The sequence below is a fragment of the Pongo pygmaeus genome, chromosome 5, assembly GCF_028885625.2.
Source record: "Pongo pygmaeus isolate AG05252 chromosome 5, NHGRI_mPonPyg2-v2.0_pri, whole genome shotgun sequence".
Taxonomy (NCBI): domain Eukaryota; kingdom Metazoa; phylum Chordata; class Mammalia; order Primates; family Hominidae; genus Pongo; species Pongo pygmaeus.
In genome coordinates, this window is record NC_072378.2 from 29,348,292 (window position 1) to 29,362,851 (window position 14,560).

Sequence of the window (14,560 nt, forward strand, 5' to 3'; positions counted from 1 at the left end):
CAGCAAAAGAAACCACCATCAGAGTGAACAGGCAACCTACAAAATGGGAGAAAATTTTCGCAACCTACTCATCTGACAAAGGGCTAATATCCAGAATCTACAATGAACTCCAACAAATTTACAAGAAAAAAACAAACAACCCCATCAAAAAGTGGGCGAAGGATATGAACAGACACTTCTCAAAAGAAGACATTTATGCAGCCAAAAAACACATGAAAAAATGCTCACCATCACTGGCCATCAGAGAAATGCAAATCAAAACCACAATGAGATACCATCTCACACCAGTTAGAATGGCAATCATTAAAAAGTCAGGAAACAACAGGTGCTGGAGAGGATGTGGAGAAATAGGAACACTTTTACACTGTTGGTGGGACTGTAAACTAGTTCAACCCTTGTGGAAGTCAGTGTGGCGATTCCTCAGGGATCTAGAACTAGAAATTCCATTCGACCCAGCCATCCCATTACTGGGTATATACCCAAAGGACTATAAATCATGCTGCTATAAAGACACATGCACACGTATGTTTATTGCGGCATTATTCACAATAGCAAAGACTTGGAACCAACCCAAATGTCCTACAATGATAGACTGGATTAAGAAAATGTGGCACATATACACCATGGAATACTATGCAGCCATAAAAAATGATGAGTTCACGTCCTTTGTAGGGACATGGATGAAATTGGAAATCATCATTCTCAGTAAACTATCGCAAGAACAAAAAACCAAACACCGCATATTCTCACTCATAGGTGGGAATTGAACAATGAGAACACATGGACACAGGAAGGGGAACATCACACTCTGGGGACTGTTGTGGGGTGGGGGGAGGGGGGAGGGATAGCATTGGGAGATATACCTAATGCTAGATGACGAGTTGGTGGGTGCAGCGCACCAGCATGGCACATGTATACATATGTAACTTACCTGCACATTGCGCACATGTACCATAAAACCTAAAGTATAATAATAATAATAATAATAATAATAATAATAAAAGAAAAAAAAAAAAAGAAAAATCATAAAAAAAAAAAAAGAAAACTTCCTCAATCTTGCTAGAGAGGCCAATAGTCAAATGCAGGAAATACAGAAAATCTCTGCAAGATTCTAGACCAGAAGATCATCCCCAACACACAAAATCATCATATTTTCCAAGGAAAAAATGAAAGAAAGAATGTAAAAGGCAGCTTGAGAGAAGGGGCAGGTCACCTGCAAAGGGAACCGTATGAGGCCAACAGTGGACCTATCAGCAGAAATGTTGAAAGCCAGAAGAGATTGCAGGTCTATATTCAATATTCTTAAAGAAAAATTTCTTTAACCAAGAATTTTATATCCAGTCAAACTAAGCTTTCTCTGTGAAGGAGAAATAAGGTCTTTTCAGACAAGTAAACATTGAGGGATTGTATTACTAGACCCACCTTACAAGAGATCTTGAAAGGAGTACTAAATATGAAAAGAAAACACCATTGCCAGCCAATACAAAAACACATTTAAGTACACAGACCCGTGACACTACAAAGCAACCAAACAAACAAGTAGGCATAATAACCAGCCAGCAACAAAAAGACAGGATTAAATCTACACATATCAATACAAACATTGAAAGTAAACAGGCTAAATGTCCCAATTAAAAGGCACAGAGTGGCAAGCTGGGTAAAGAAGCAAAATCCAATTGTATGCTGTCTTCAGGAAACCCATCTCACATGCGTGACACCCATGGGCTCAAAATAAAGGGATGGAAAAAATCTGCCAAGTAAATGAAAATCAGAAATAAGAAGGGGTTGCAATTCTAATTTCAGAAAAAAACAGACTTTAAACTAACAAAAATGAAAAAAGACAAAGAAGGGCATTATATAATGATAAAGGATTCAATTCAACAAGAAGATCTAGATATCCTAAATATATATGCACCCACAGCAGAAGAATCCAGATTCATAAAGCAAGTTCTTAGAGACCTACAAAGAGACTTAGATGCCCACACAATGGGAGTCTCCAGTGGGGTATTTCAACACTCCCCTGACAGTACTAGACACATCATCAAGGCAGAAAATGAACAGAGATTTAAAAAAAGATTGAACTCAACATTGGATCAAATAGATCTGATAGACCTCAGAACTCTCCACCCCAAAACAACAGAATGTGCATTCTTCTTATCAGCACATGGCACATACTCTAAAATAGACCCCACAATTGGACATAAAACAATCCTCAGCAAATGCAAAAGAACTGAAATCATACCAAACACATTCGCGGACAACAGCTCAATAAAAATAGAAATCAAGACTAAAAAAATCACTCAATCTATGCCATTACATGGAAATTAAACAACCTGCTCTTTAATGAATTTGAGGTAAGTACTGAAATTAATGCAGAAATCAAAATGTTCTTTGAAACTATTGAGAATGAAGATACAACATACCAGAATCTCTGGGGCACAGCTAAGGCAGCATTAAGGGGGAAATTTGTAGCACTAAATGCCCACATCAAAAAGATACGAAGATCTCAAATTAACAGCCTAACATCACAAGTAAAAGAACTAGAGACAGAAGACAAAACCAACCCAAAAGCTAGCAGAAGACAAGAAATAACCAAAATTGAGCTTATCTGAAAGAAATTGAGATGAGAAAAACCAAACAAAAGATAAACAAATCCAGGAGTTTTTTTGGGGGAGAATTAATAAGATGAATAGACTCCTAGCTAGATCAATAGAGAAGGAAAGAGAGATGATCCAAATAAACACAATCAGAAATGACAAATGGGATGCTACCATTGACCCCACAACAATACAAATAATCATCAGAGACATGATGAATCATGAACACATATGCACATGAACTAGAAAACCTAGACGAGATGGATAAATTTCTGTACACATACATCCTCCCAAGTCTGAACCAAGAAGAAACTGGTTCTGTGAAGAGACAAATAACGAGCTCTGAAATTGAATCAGTAATAAATAGCCTACCAAACAAAGGAGGGATGACTCCTCCCCAACTCATTCTATGAGGCCAGCATCATCCTGATATAAAAACCTGGAAGAAACACATACACAAAAGGAAAACTTCAGGCCAATATTCTTAATGAACATAGATGCAAAAATTCTCAACTAAATACTAGCAAACTGAATTCAGCAGCACATCAAAAAGCTAATACAAAATGATTAAGTAGACTTTATCCCTGGGATACAAGGTTGGTTCAACATATGCAAATTAATAAATGTGATTCATCACATAAACAGAACTAAAAACAAAACTCACATTATTATCTCAATAGATAACAGAAAAGGCTTCCAATTAAGTTCAACACTGATTCATATTAAAAATTCTCAATAAACTAGGTATTAAGGAAAATACCTCAAAATAGTAGGAGCCATTTATGACAAATCCAAGGCCAACATCATACTGAATGGACAAAAGCTGGAAGCATTCCTCTTGAAAACCAGCACAAGACAAGGATGTCTTCTCTCAGCACTCCTATTCAACATAGTATTGGAAGTCCTGGCTAGAGCAATTAGGCAAGAGAAAGAAATAATGGGCATTACAGGAAGAGAGTAAGTAAAACTATTCCTGTTTGCAGATGACATGATTCTATATCTAGAAAACCCCATAGTCTTGGCCAAAAAGCTCCTTCAGCTGATACACTATTTCAGCAAAGTTTCTGGATACAAAATCAATGTACAGAAGTCACTAGCATTCCTATACAGCAACAACAGTCAAGCTGAGAGACAAATCAGGAACACAATCCCATTCACAATTGCCAAAGAAAGAATATAATACCAAGAAATGCAGCTAACAAGGCAGGTGAAAGGTCTGTACAATAAGAACTATAAAACACTACTCAGAGAAATCAGAGATAACACAAACAAATGGAAACAGATTTCTTGTTCATGGATAGTAAGAATCAATATAGTTTAAATGGCCATACTGCCCAAAGCAATTTACAGATTCAATGCTATTTCTATCAAACTACCAATGACATTCTTCACAGAACTAGAAAAAAACTTTAAAATTCATATGAAACCAAAAAAGAACCTGAATAGCCAAGCAATTCTAAGCAAAAAACAAATTTGGAGGCATCATGTTACCCTACTTCAAACTATACTACAGAGCAACAGTAGCCAAAACAGGTTTCCTGAAAAATACCAGGGTATTCTTTCAGGAAAGTCCCCAAAATGGGAAAGTAAATCCATATCTCTGTCCTAGGAAATGAAAAGAAATTTGACTAAGAAAACATATTAAGCCATTGAGACCTGTGTTGGCCATAGTTCTAAAACTAAGGAACAACCTAAGTAAGGAAAAAAAAAAAAACAAGAATGAAAAAAACAAATGAAACTTCACACAGGAATTCCCCAAGGCCACTGATTCATATTACAGGTGTGGAAAGGCATCCTGCTAATTCTTACAATCTTTCTCAACACCAGGGGACACTCTCCCTTTGGATTTCTATGTCTAGAGACCTGTGGCTCATTAAAAGGCCGGCTGATTTTTCAGAAAGAGAGAAAGAGGTTTTTAAAGATGAGTTTATGCTGCAATCCCAACATGAACTATTACTTCAAATATGTTTTAACTTTTATAATCACTGGGAATATAAACATGAATAGCTTCCTTAACTGTGAATCAGAACAATCAATCAGGTAAGAGAATGAACTAGGAGACAGGCTGTGAAGTTGCACATAATCTCAATATCTTAATGAATGATCTATCTACTTGCTAGTATTAAACACCCAGTATCTAGATCTCATTTTCTATCTAATGGTGGACTCCTCATTGTGTTTGTGAGATATGAAGGCCCTTGACCACATTTTTATTGCCATATCTTGTTCTCAATTCAACTCATCTAGTTCTCTAGACATTGTCCAAAGCAAACATGTGATTTCTAAATGGTGGAATTTCAGTGAAGGAAACGATTTGCTACAGACCACTCTGATTGCTAATTTTCTCAGAAGCCAGGAATATATGTTTTACCATATGGATTTTTGGGACAATTTTGTTTTCTGGGTCCAAGAACCAAAAATTATATTTGAAATATAATTTGTATTTTAAACAGGAGCGGTAATTTTTAAATATACAAAATATACATGGTCATTCAAGAAAGTTACTATGAATTATTTAAAGGCAGTCCTTCATGGAGGTATAGTAAAAGTTAGATTGTTTTTCAAAATTTCTTCCCAGCTATGAAGCCAAAAAGCCCATGGGCTCTAGAAGTGTTCCCTTGTTCATTATTTTTTTTTACTCTAGTCACATCAAATTATATTCTTCTCTCCTCAGTGGTTTCTAAAACCTTGAATGATACTCCTTTTATAGGAAGCACTCCAATGTCAGCATCTCTGTTCAATTTCTTTACAGTTCTACTAGCTCTCTCAGTGCCTCTCACTTCTGTAAGTTCCCCACACATCCTGACTTTTTCCCTCCCAATATACAAGAGCTAATCCATTACAGCCTAATGAAAAGAACAAAGAAGAAGCTACTTCACAATATTATGTCTGCTTTTATTAGTAAACCTAATGAAGATAATACCAGTACTTTGCAAATTACAGAGAAAAAATTTTTCTAGAAAATGTAATGGATCTAGAAGAGAAGAAGATGAATTTCACTTGAGGTAGAATATTCCTTAATATCTGATGAGTGAGTTTATTTTAGGCAAAATAAAAACAGAACTTAAGAAAATAGATCACAAGAGAAGACAATTTCAAGAAGGCTGAATATATATTTTGAGGAGAGGTTAGTATTGGTGAAAAAAGAAGAGAAACTACTGAATCTATCAGAGGAAAAACTATTCTTATCCAGGGATTCACAGATTTCCTAGGAAAGAAAGAGTCTAAGATCAGCTGGTGAATAAAAGCACAATAACATTTGCAATGAAAAAAGTAATTTGGGATTCTATTTCAAAAAAAGTATAAAGGGTCAGATTATAGGAAGAAACTGAGCTCATCATCAGATATAATAATGATGAAATTTTAAATATTCAGGCTAATATGTGATTAATGTGGTCATGTTTCTTACCCCAGTAGGTCACTACAACATTTCAGGGATGTGGGTCAGGAAGAGACCAGTAAGAGAATATCTCTAATTCATTTACATTCTAAAATGAGGAAATACAATTACTACTACTCTTTCAAGATTTAAAAAAAAATTATGGTTTTGATGCATTGAAACCTGTCTTTTTATTTAAGTTAACATCCTACTGGTGGTTTCTTACTAGGCTAAGAGATAGCTATGTGGTATGCTTAAAAATTGTCCCCTGTGAGAGCTGCTTGGGAAGATGAAAGGAAAGCTATAACCGAATGAAGATATTCATGGGCCCAGAGAGGTGGCTAATGCCTGTAATCGCAGCACTTTGGGAGGCCGAGGCAGGCAGATGACTCGAGGTCAGGAATTCGAGACCAGCCTGGCATACACGGTGAAACCCCATCTCTATTAAAAATACAAAAATTAGCCAGGTGTGGTGGTGGACTCCTGTAATCCCAGTTACTTGGGAAGCTGAGGCAAGAGACTCTCTTGAACCCGGGAAGCAGAGGTTGCAGTGAGCCAAGATCACACCACTGCACTCCAGCCTGGGAGAAAGAGTGAGACTCCATCTCAAGAAAAAAAAAAAAAAAAAAAAAAAAGAATGAAAATATTCACAGCCAGAGAAGACTGTAGGCTAGCAACATTTTCTGATTCCTGGGAGAAAGAACTATATTAATGAAAAACATAATAAAAAAATAGTTGTATCAGAGATCATAACAGATATATATATATATATATATCTTTAATATTTAGCCATCTAAAAGCCAAAAATGTAAAACTTGTGAGGTTGAATCATGCAAAACAACAATACTCTCCCTCCAGATATTCTCGGCTTGGTAAGAAAATTCTGAGCTGGAAGGATTCTGAGTGCGATTAGTGTTCCGTACATTATTTTGTCTTTTGTCTGAAGCGATGCTGAATACAACCTCAGTCACAGAATTTCTCCTTTTGGGAGTGACAGACATTCAACAACTGCAGCCTTTTCTCTTCATAGTTTTCCTCACCATCTACTTCATCAGTGTGGCTGGGAATGGAGCCATTCTGATGATTGTCATCTCTGATCCTAGACTCCATTCCCCTATGTATTTCTTCCTGGGAAACCTGTCCTGCCTGGACGTCTGCTACTCCAGCGTAACACTGCCAAAGATGCTGCAGAACTTCCTCTCTACACACAAAGCAATTTCTTTCTTGGGATGCATAAGCCAGCTCCATTTCTTCCACTTCCTGGGCAGCACAGAGGCCATGTTGTTGGCCGTGATGGCATTTGACTGCTTTGTGGCTATCTGCAAGCCACTTCACTACACTGTCATCATGAACCCTCAGCTCTGTACCCAGATGGCCATCACAATCTGGATCACTGGTTTTTTCCATGCCCTGCTGCACTCCCTAATGACTTCTCGCTTGAACTTCTGTGGTTCTAACCGTATCTATCACTTCTTCTGTGATGTGAAGCCATTGCTAAAGCTGGCCTGTGGGAACACTGAGCTTAATCAGTGACTGCTCAGTACTGTCACGGGGACAATCGCCATGGGCCCCTTCTTTCTCACATTACTCTCCTATTTCTACATTATCACCCATCTCTTCTTCAAGACTCATTCTTTTAGCATGCTCTGCAAAGCACTGTCCACTTGTGCCTCCCACTTCATGGTAGTTATTCTTTTGTATGCACCTGTTCTCTTCACCTATATTCATCCTGCCTCAGGGACCTCCATGGGCCAGGACCGGATCACTGCCATCATGTATACTGTGGTCACTCCAGTACTAAACCCACTGATCTACACTTTGAGGAACAAGGAAGTGAAGGGGGCCTTTAATAGAGCAATCAAAAGGCGGCTTTGACCTAAAGAAATCTTGAAGAACTCTTCTGAAGCATAAATAAACAATTAAAAAGTTGTTTGTAATTATATTGTTTCTTAAATTATTTAGAAATGTACAGCAGAGGGAACTGGATAAAACAAAAATATATGGAAAAATATGCTGTAGTTGTATTTAACAATGCTTTCCTGGATTATATAAGGGACATTTGAATGAATGGGATGCTAGCCATGGAACTCTACTGCTGACTATGTTTTGAAGATATCAGTTGATAAAATTGATGTTAGGTTTTTTATATGTTCTTATGATGAAATTGGGTATAGAAATATGCCTGTTTTTCCCATGTATCAAATATATGGATAATACTTGGGTCTATTTATCTATCTGGTCCCTCTAGGTTAATGCATTATAATATTATAAATAAAATTATTATGCTTTGATATTTTGAGGGTTTTACTTTAGGGCCATGGTTACTCAACTGGAAAAGAATACGCTAACTGACATATGAGTTAAGGAGAATTTTTAAGGGGTGTGTCTTGATTTCTTATTCTTCAAACAAGGAGACAAATAAGTAATTAAAGCAAATGACATTGTAATCACTAAATAACAACAACAACAAAAACCCTGACAGTTCATCTAAATAGTTTTGCCACCTCTGTCTCCAGATATCTTTTATTAGTCAACTGTCCAAACCCTCAATAATTACTTAAAATATTAAAAATCGGAGATAATTTAACAAAGCTCTTAAGACTCTTTCAATCTCATTAGGATGTTATTGTTCCCTCTGCCTTTAATTGTGGAAGATGATGACTTTATCAAAATTTTATTTTCTTTTTCTTACTTGGCACCAAACTCATACTAAGCAAAGGCATAGAAGTCATAATTATTGAAGTATTTCTAGACATGAACTACTATGTTCCTCACTTTTTAAGTTCCTATAAATGGCTTCCGTCCCTGAAAAAATGGTGGATTCTATAACTTATAAATATTTAAAGAATAGACAGAAAATACTATGAAAAGGCATTTTAAGCTGGCAGACGGATCCTTCAAGGTCTCTGCATTCACTTTTGTAAATCTAAACAATTTTATTCTGACTTCTCTCCATGCTTCTTTTGTCTTCTAACTTCACCTTCTTTGGTCCCTCAATTCCAGTTTAGTTTATAACAAAACAAAACAACAATGTGTGTGTGGAGATGGCAACTCCTAATCTCAACTGTCCCACACTATCAGTAATATATTTGATGCATATTTTTATACAATATGTTTTTTCTGTCATTTCTGGTGGTGAGAATTTGTCACATAATTCAAACTTCAGAGAGTTTGTGAACTATAGAAGAGCACATGGGGTTCTGGTCAACTATTAGTGCATAATACACTAGGACCCCAAAATTCAATCACTTAAAACCCTTAAGTTACATGCTTCGTTGGGTAAGAAATTTGGAAAAACACAGCAGAGAATGGTTGACTCTGATCCATAATGTCTCTGACCTTTGCTGGAATGACTTCGATCTGGTAATGGAATAGCTGAGAGCTGAGTAAGTCTCTCTCTCTATTTCTTTTTCTCCTTCCTTAATTGCTCCTTGTGACTGTCATATGCTTCTTCAACACGGAAGCCTCAGACAGACTTTTTCATGTTCCAGTAGACCACGGCAAAAGCTGCCAGCCTGGGGCTGAGATTGACCAGTAATAAAATGTCTCCTATTCAAAAAAGCCCAGGATCTGATGGCTTTATTGATGTATACTACCAAACGTTTAAAGGATAATTAATGCCAATCTTCTCAAACTCACTCAAAAATATGAAAAGGAAGAAATACTTTCAAACTCACTTTATGAGGTCAGCATTACCCTGATACCAAAGCCAGACAATGCAACTATAAGGAAATACAGTTATAGGCCAATATCCCTGATGAACATAGATGCAAAAATCCTCAATAAAAACTAGCAAAATGAATTCAACAGCACATTAAAATGATCATACACCATGACTAAGTGGGATTCATCGTTAGGATGCAAGAATGGGTTAACATACACAAATTAATAAATATGATATGCCACATTAACATACTGAGGGATAAAAACCATATGATAATAGGTGCAGAAGAAGCATTTGATAAAATTCAATATTCTTTCACAACTAAAAGAAACTTTCAACAAATTAGGTATAGAAGAAACGTAGCTTAATGTAATAAAGGTAATGTATATCAGGTCCACTGCTATTCTCATTATCAATGTTGGAAAGCTAAAAGCTTTTCTTCCAAGATCAGGAACAAGTCAAGGAGGCCCACTTTCACAATTTCTCTTCAATATAATTCTGACATTACTAGCTACAGCAATTACACAAGAAAAATAAATAAAAGGCATCCAAACTAAAAAGGAAGAAGTAAAATTTTCTGTTTGCAGATGACATGATCTTACATCTAGAAAACCCTAAAGACTACACCAAAAACTGTGAGAACTAATAAATTTAGTTAAGTTCACAGGATACAAAATTAACATACAAAAGCCAGTTGCATTTTTACAATGATCTATCTGAATAGAAAATCAAGAAAACAATTCTATTTACAATAATATCAAAGGTAAATAAAATACTTAGGAATAAATCTAACCAAGAAGGTGAAAGATCTGTACCTTGAAAACTATAAGGCATGGATGACAGAAATTGAAGAAGATACAAATAAATGGAAAGATATTCTTTATTCATGGATTAGAAGAATTCATATTGTCAAAATGGTCATACTTTCCTAAGTAAACTATAGATTCTTTGCAATCCCTATCAATATTCTAATGGAATTTTTTACAGAAATAGCAAAAGTACTAAAATTCATATGGAACCACAAAAGACTCCAAATAGCCAAGGCTATCTTGAGGAAAAAGAACAAAGCTGGAGGCATGACTGCCTGGAATCAAAATATACTACAAAACTATAGTAATCAAAACAGTATGATACTGGCATAAAAACAGATACATAGAACAATGGAACAGAATAGAGAGCCCAGAAATAAATCTATGTACTTATGGTCAGTTGGTCTTCGGCAAAGGTGCCAAGAACATACAATGGGAAAAGAATATTCTCTCCAATAAATTGTGTTGGAAAAACTTAATAGCCACCTAAAGAAGAATGAAATTAAACCATTCTCTCAAACAATACACAAAAATCAATTTAATTGGATTAAAAACTGAAAGGTAAGACCTGAAACTGTAAAACTACTAGAAGAAAACAGGGAAAAACTTCTCAATGGTGGTCTGGGCAATGATATTTTTAAAATATAATACCTAAAGCACAGGAAACAAAATCAAAAATAAACAGGATTCTACCCAACTAAATTGCTCCTATTTAACAAAAGAAAACATCAACAGAATGAAGAGACAACCTATGAAATGGGAAAACAATATTTCATAAAGAGTTAATATCCAAAATATATATTTTTAAAAAACTCAATAGCAAGAAAACAAATAGCCTAGTTTAAAAATGAGGAAAGAATCTAAATAGGCTTTTTTTTCAATGAAATAGATATTTCCACACAAATGGCCAAGTGTATTTTTTAATGTTCAACATCATTAAATCAAAGGAAATACAAACCACAACCACAAGATATCAATTCACATCAGTTAGAATGGCTTTTATCAAAAAGACAAAAGATAACAAGTATTAATAAGGATATAAAAAGAGAACCTTTGTACATTGTTTTTGGGAATTTACATTTGTACAGCCATTATGGGGAACATATGGAGATTCCTCAAAAAACATAAAGGTAGAAATACCATATGATTCAGTAATCCCACTGCTGGGTATATGTCTAAAGGAAATAAAATCAGTATTTCAAAACCAAACATTTTATGTTCTCACTGATATGTGGGAGCTAAGCTATAAGGATGCAAATACATAAAAATGATACAGTGGACTTAGAGGACTTGGGGTGTAGAGTGGGAGGGGGGTGAAGGATAAATGACTACAAATACAGTGCAGTGTATACTGCTTGGGTGATGAATGCACCAAAATCTCACAAATCACCACTAAAGAACTTACTCATGTAACCAAATACTACCTGTACCCCAATAACCTATGGAAAAATAAAAAAAAATTAGTATTTCAAAGACATATCTGCACTCTTGTGTTCATTGCAGCATGATTCTCAATAGCCAAGATATAGAATTAGCCTAAAGGTCCATCAAAACAGAGAAGTGGATTTAAAAATGTAACCTATATAATGTGTATATAGCATGGTGATTATAGTTAATAATACTGTATTACATACTTGAAATTTTCTAAACTAGAAGATCATAAATGTTCTCACCACACACATAAAAAAGGTTGTAACTAAGTGAGGTGATAGATGTGTTAATTGGCTTAATTGTGGTAATCGTTTCACAATGTATACATATCTCAAAACATCACAGTAAACATCATAAATATATACAATTTTACGTGTCAGTCATACCTTAATAAAGCTAAGGGGAAGAAAACGACCACCAAACCCTCTAAGTGTGGGAATATATCAATAGGAACTTTAAAAACTGAAAAGCAAAGAAAACAAAGACTTATTAAAGCAGAGAAGAATATTCAAGGATTCTGGAAAAACTCCAAAATATGTAGTACATACAATGGGAATATCAGAAGGAGTAGAAAAGTAGATAGGAACAGAAGAAATATTTGAAGCAATAACTGAAAATTTCCCCAAATTAATATGAGACACCAAACTTCAAATCTAGGAGGCTCAAAGAATACCAAGCAGCATAAATGCCAGAAAAACTATGGCTAGGAATATCATTTTTAAACTATGGAAAATTAAACAAAAATCAGAAAGTCGAAGATTTTTTTAAAATCATGAAAGAAGCCAGAGGATAAAAAATACCGTATCTTTAGGGAAGAAAAGATGACATCTGAGTCCTCAGAAGCCACAAAAGTTAGAAGAAAATAGAGTGAAATATTTAAAATTTTTGATAAAAGAAAAACCAATCCAGAATTCTGCAGTATGTGAAATTATCCTTCAAAAGTGAATGAGAAATAAACCTTCTCAGAGGAATAAAAATTGAGGGAATTTATTGCCAATAGACTTGCCTGGTAAAAAGTGATAAAATAAATTTTTTAGAGAGTAATAAAATTATACAAGTGAGACATTTGGATCCCCCTTTAAGAACAGAAGAGCATTGAAGAAGAAATAAGTGAAAGTAAAATAAAAGAAAAAATGTCTAATTATGTATGCTTATGTACGTGTGTGTGTGTGTGTGTGTATGCTTTCATATGCTTAGGATGGTTTCATAACTTTGCTCTTGTGAAAAGTGCTGCAATTAACATACACATGCAGGTGTCTTTTTTGTACCATGATTTGTTTTCCTTTGGGTAGATATCTAGTATTGGGATTGCTAAATCAAAGGGTAGTTCTAATTTTAGCTCTTTGAGAAATCTTCATACTGTTTTCCATAGAGGTTGTACTAATTTACATTCTCATCAACAGTATATAAGCATTCCCTTTTCTCTGCATTCTCACCAACATCTCTTGTTTTTGACTTTTTAATAATAGTTATTATTACTGGTATGAGAAGATATCTCAGTGTGGTTTTAATTTGCACTTCTCTGATGACTAGCAATGTTGAGCTTTTTTTTTTATATGTTTGTAGGTTTTGTAGGCTGATTGTATGTCCTCTTTTAAATGTAAGACCTGAAACTATAAAAATTTTAGAAGAAAACCTAGGAAAAACTCTTCTGGACATTGGCCTAGGCAAAGAATTTGTGACTAAGTCCTCAAAAGCAAATGCAACAAAAATAAAAATAGACAAACAGAACTTAATTAAACTAAAAGGCTTCTGCACGGTGAAGGGAATAATCAACAGAGTAAACAAACAACCTACAGAATGGGAAAACATATTTGCAAACTATGCACCTAATAGGGGACTGGTGTCCAGAACTTACAAGGAACTTAAACAACTCAACAAGAAAAACAAATAACCCCATTAAAAAGTGGACAAAGGAAATTTTTGTATTTTGTGTATGCATGAAATGTTTGTATTTTAAAACATCAAAAGAAATAAAAATTAGTACCTAACATTATCCTTTCACACTGTGCCAAGAGTAGACATTCATTATCATGCTTTTACATCTGTGAACACCTCCACTACATTGTGATCATTTCCTAGATTCCTTAACAGCTGGTAACAACCATGGAAATTAGGTCCTACCAATCAGCAAGACTATGCATGTGGAACTCAGTCTTCTCTGCATGGAACAGAGGAATCTGGTCCTTCTGGAGCATCAGTGATGGGTCTAGAAGTACCCTAAGGTTAAGTAATGATGGCAGTGATATTTATGCCAACAAGAGGCCCTCTGTGTTTCCGCATCTCATCCCTGGCAGAATAATTCAGTCTGACTCTCTTTACCTACAGGATAGTGTGTGAGCTATCAAATATTATATAAGAAAAAACAGCAGCTTAAATTAGCCACGGTAGATTATGTTGTTTGCAACTAAAACCACACCAAGAAAATTCACTTCTCTCAATTGCTCACTCCTAATTTTAGTTACATATGCACACAGACACACAGAATAGAGCTTGATATGGTTTGGTTTTGTGTCCCCACCCAAATCTCATCTCAATTGTAATCTCCCATGTCAAGGGAGGGACCTGGAGGGAAGTGATCTGATCATGGGGGAAGTTTCCCCCATGCTGTTCTCATGACATACACACTAAGTAAATGGAGCTCTGGTCTATATAACCCTGGGAATCAACCACATCCTCT

General features: G+C 35.3%; 1 protein-coding gene and 1 pseudogene across 5 annotated transcripts in view; one reads left to right on the top strand and one right to left on the bottom strand.

The window, feature by feature from the left end:
- LOC129038763 (olfactory receptor 5V1) overlaps positions 1-14,560 on the bottom strand; it is a 115,917-nt gene that overhangs the window by 64,772 nt on the left and 36,585 nt on the right. The window lies entirely within an intron of this gene.
- On the top strand, positions 6,925-7,887 carry LOC129038770 (olfactory receptor 12D1-like; annotated as a pseudogene).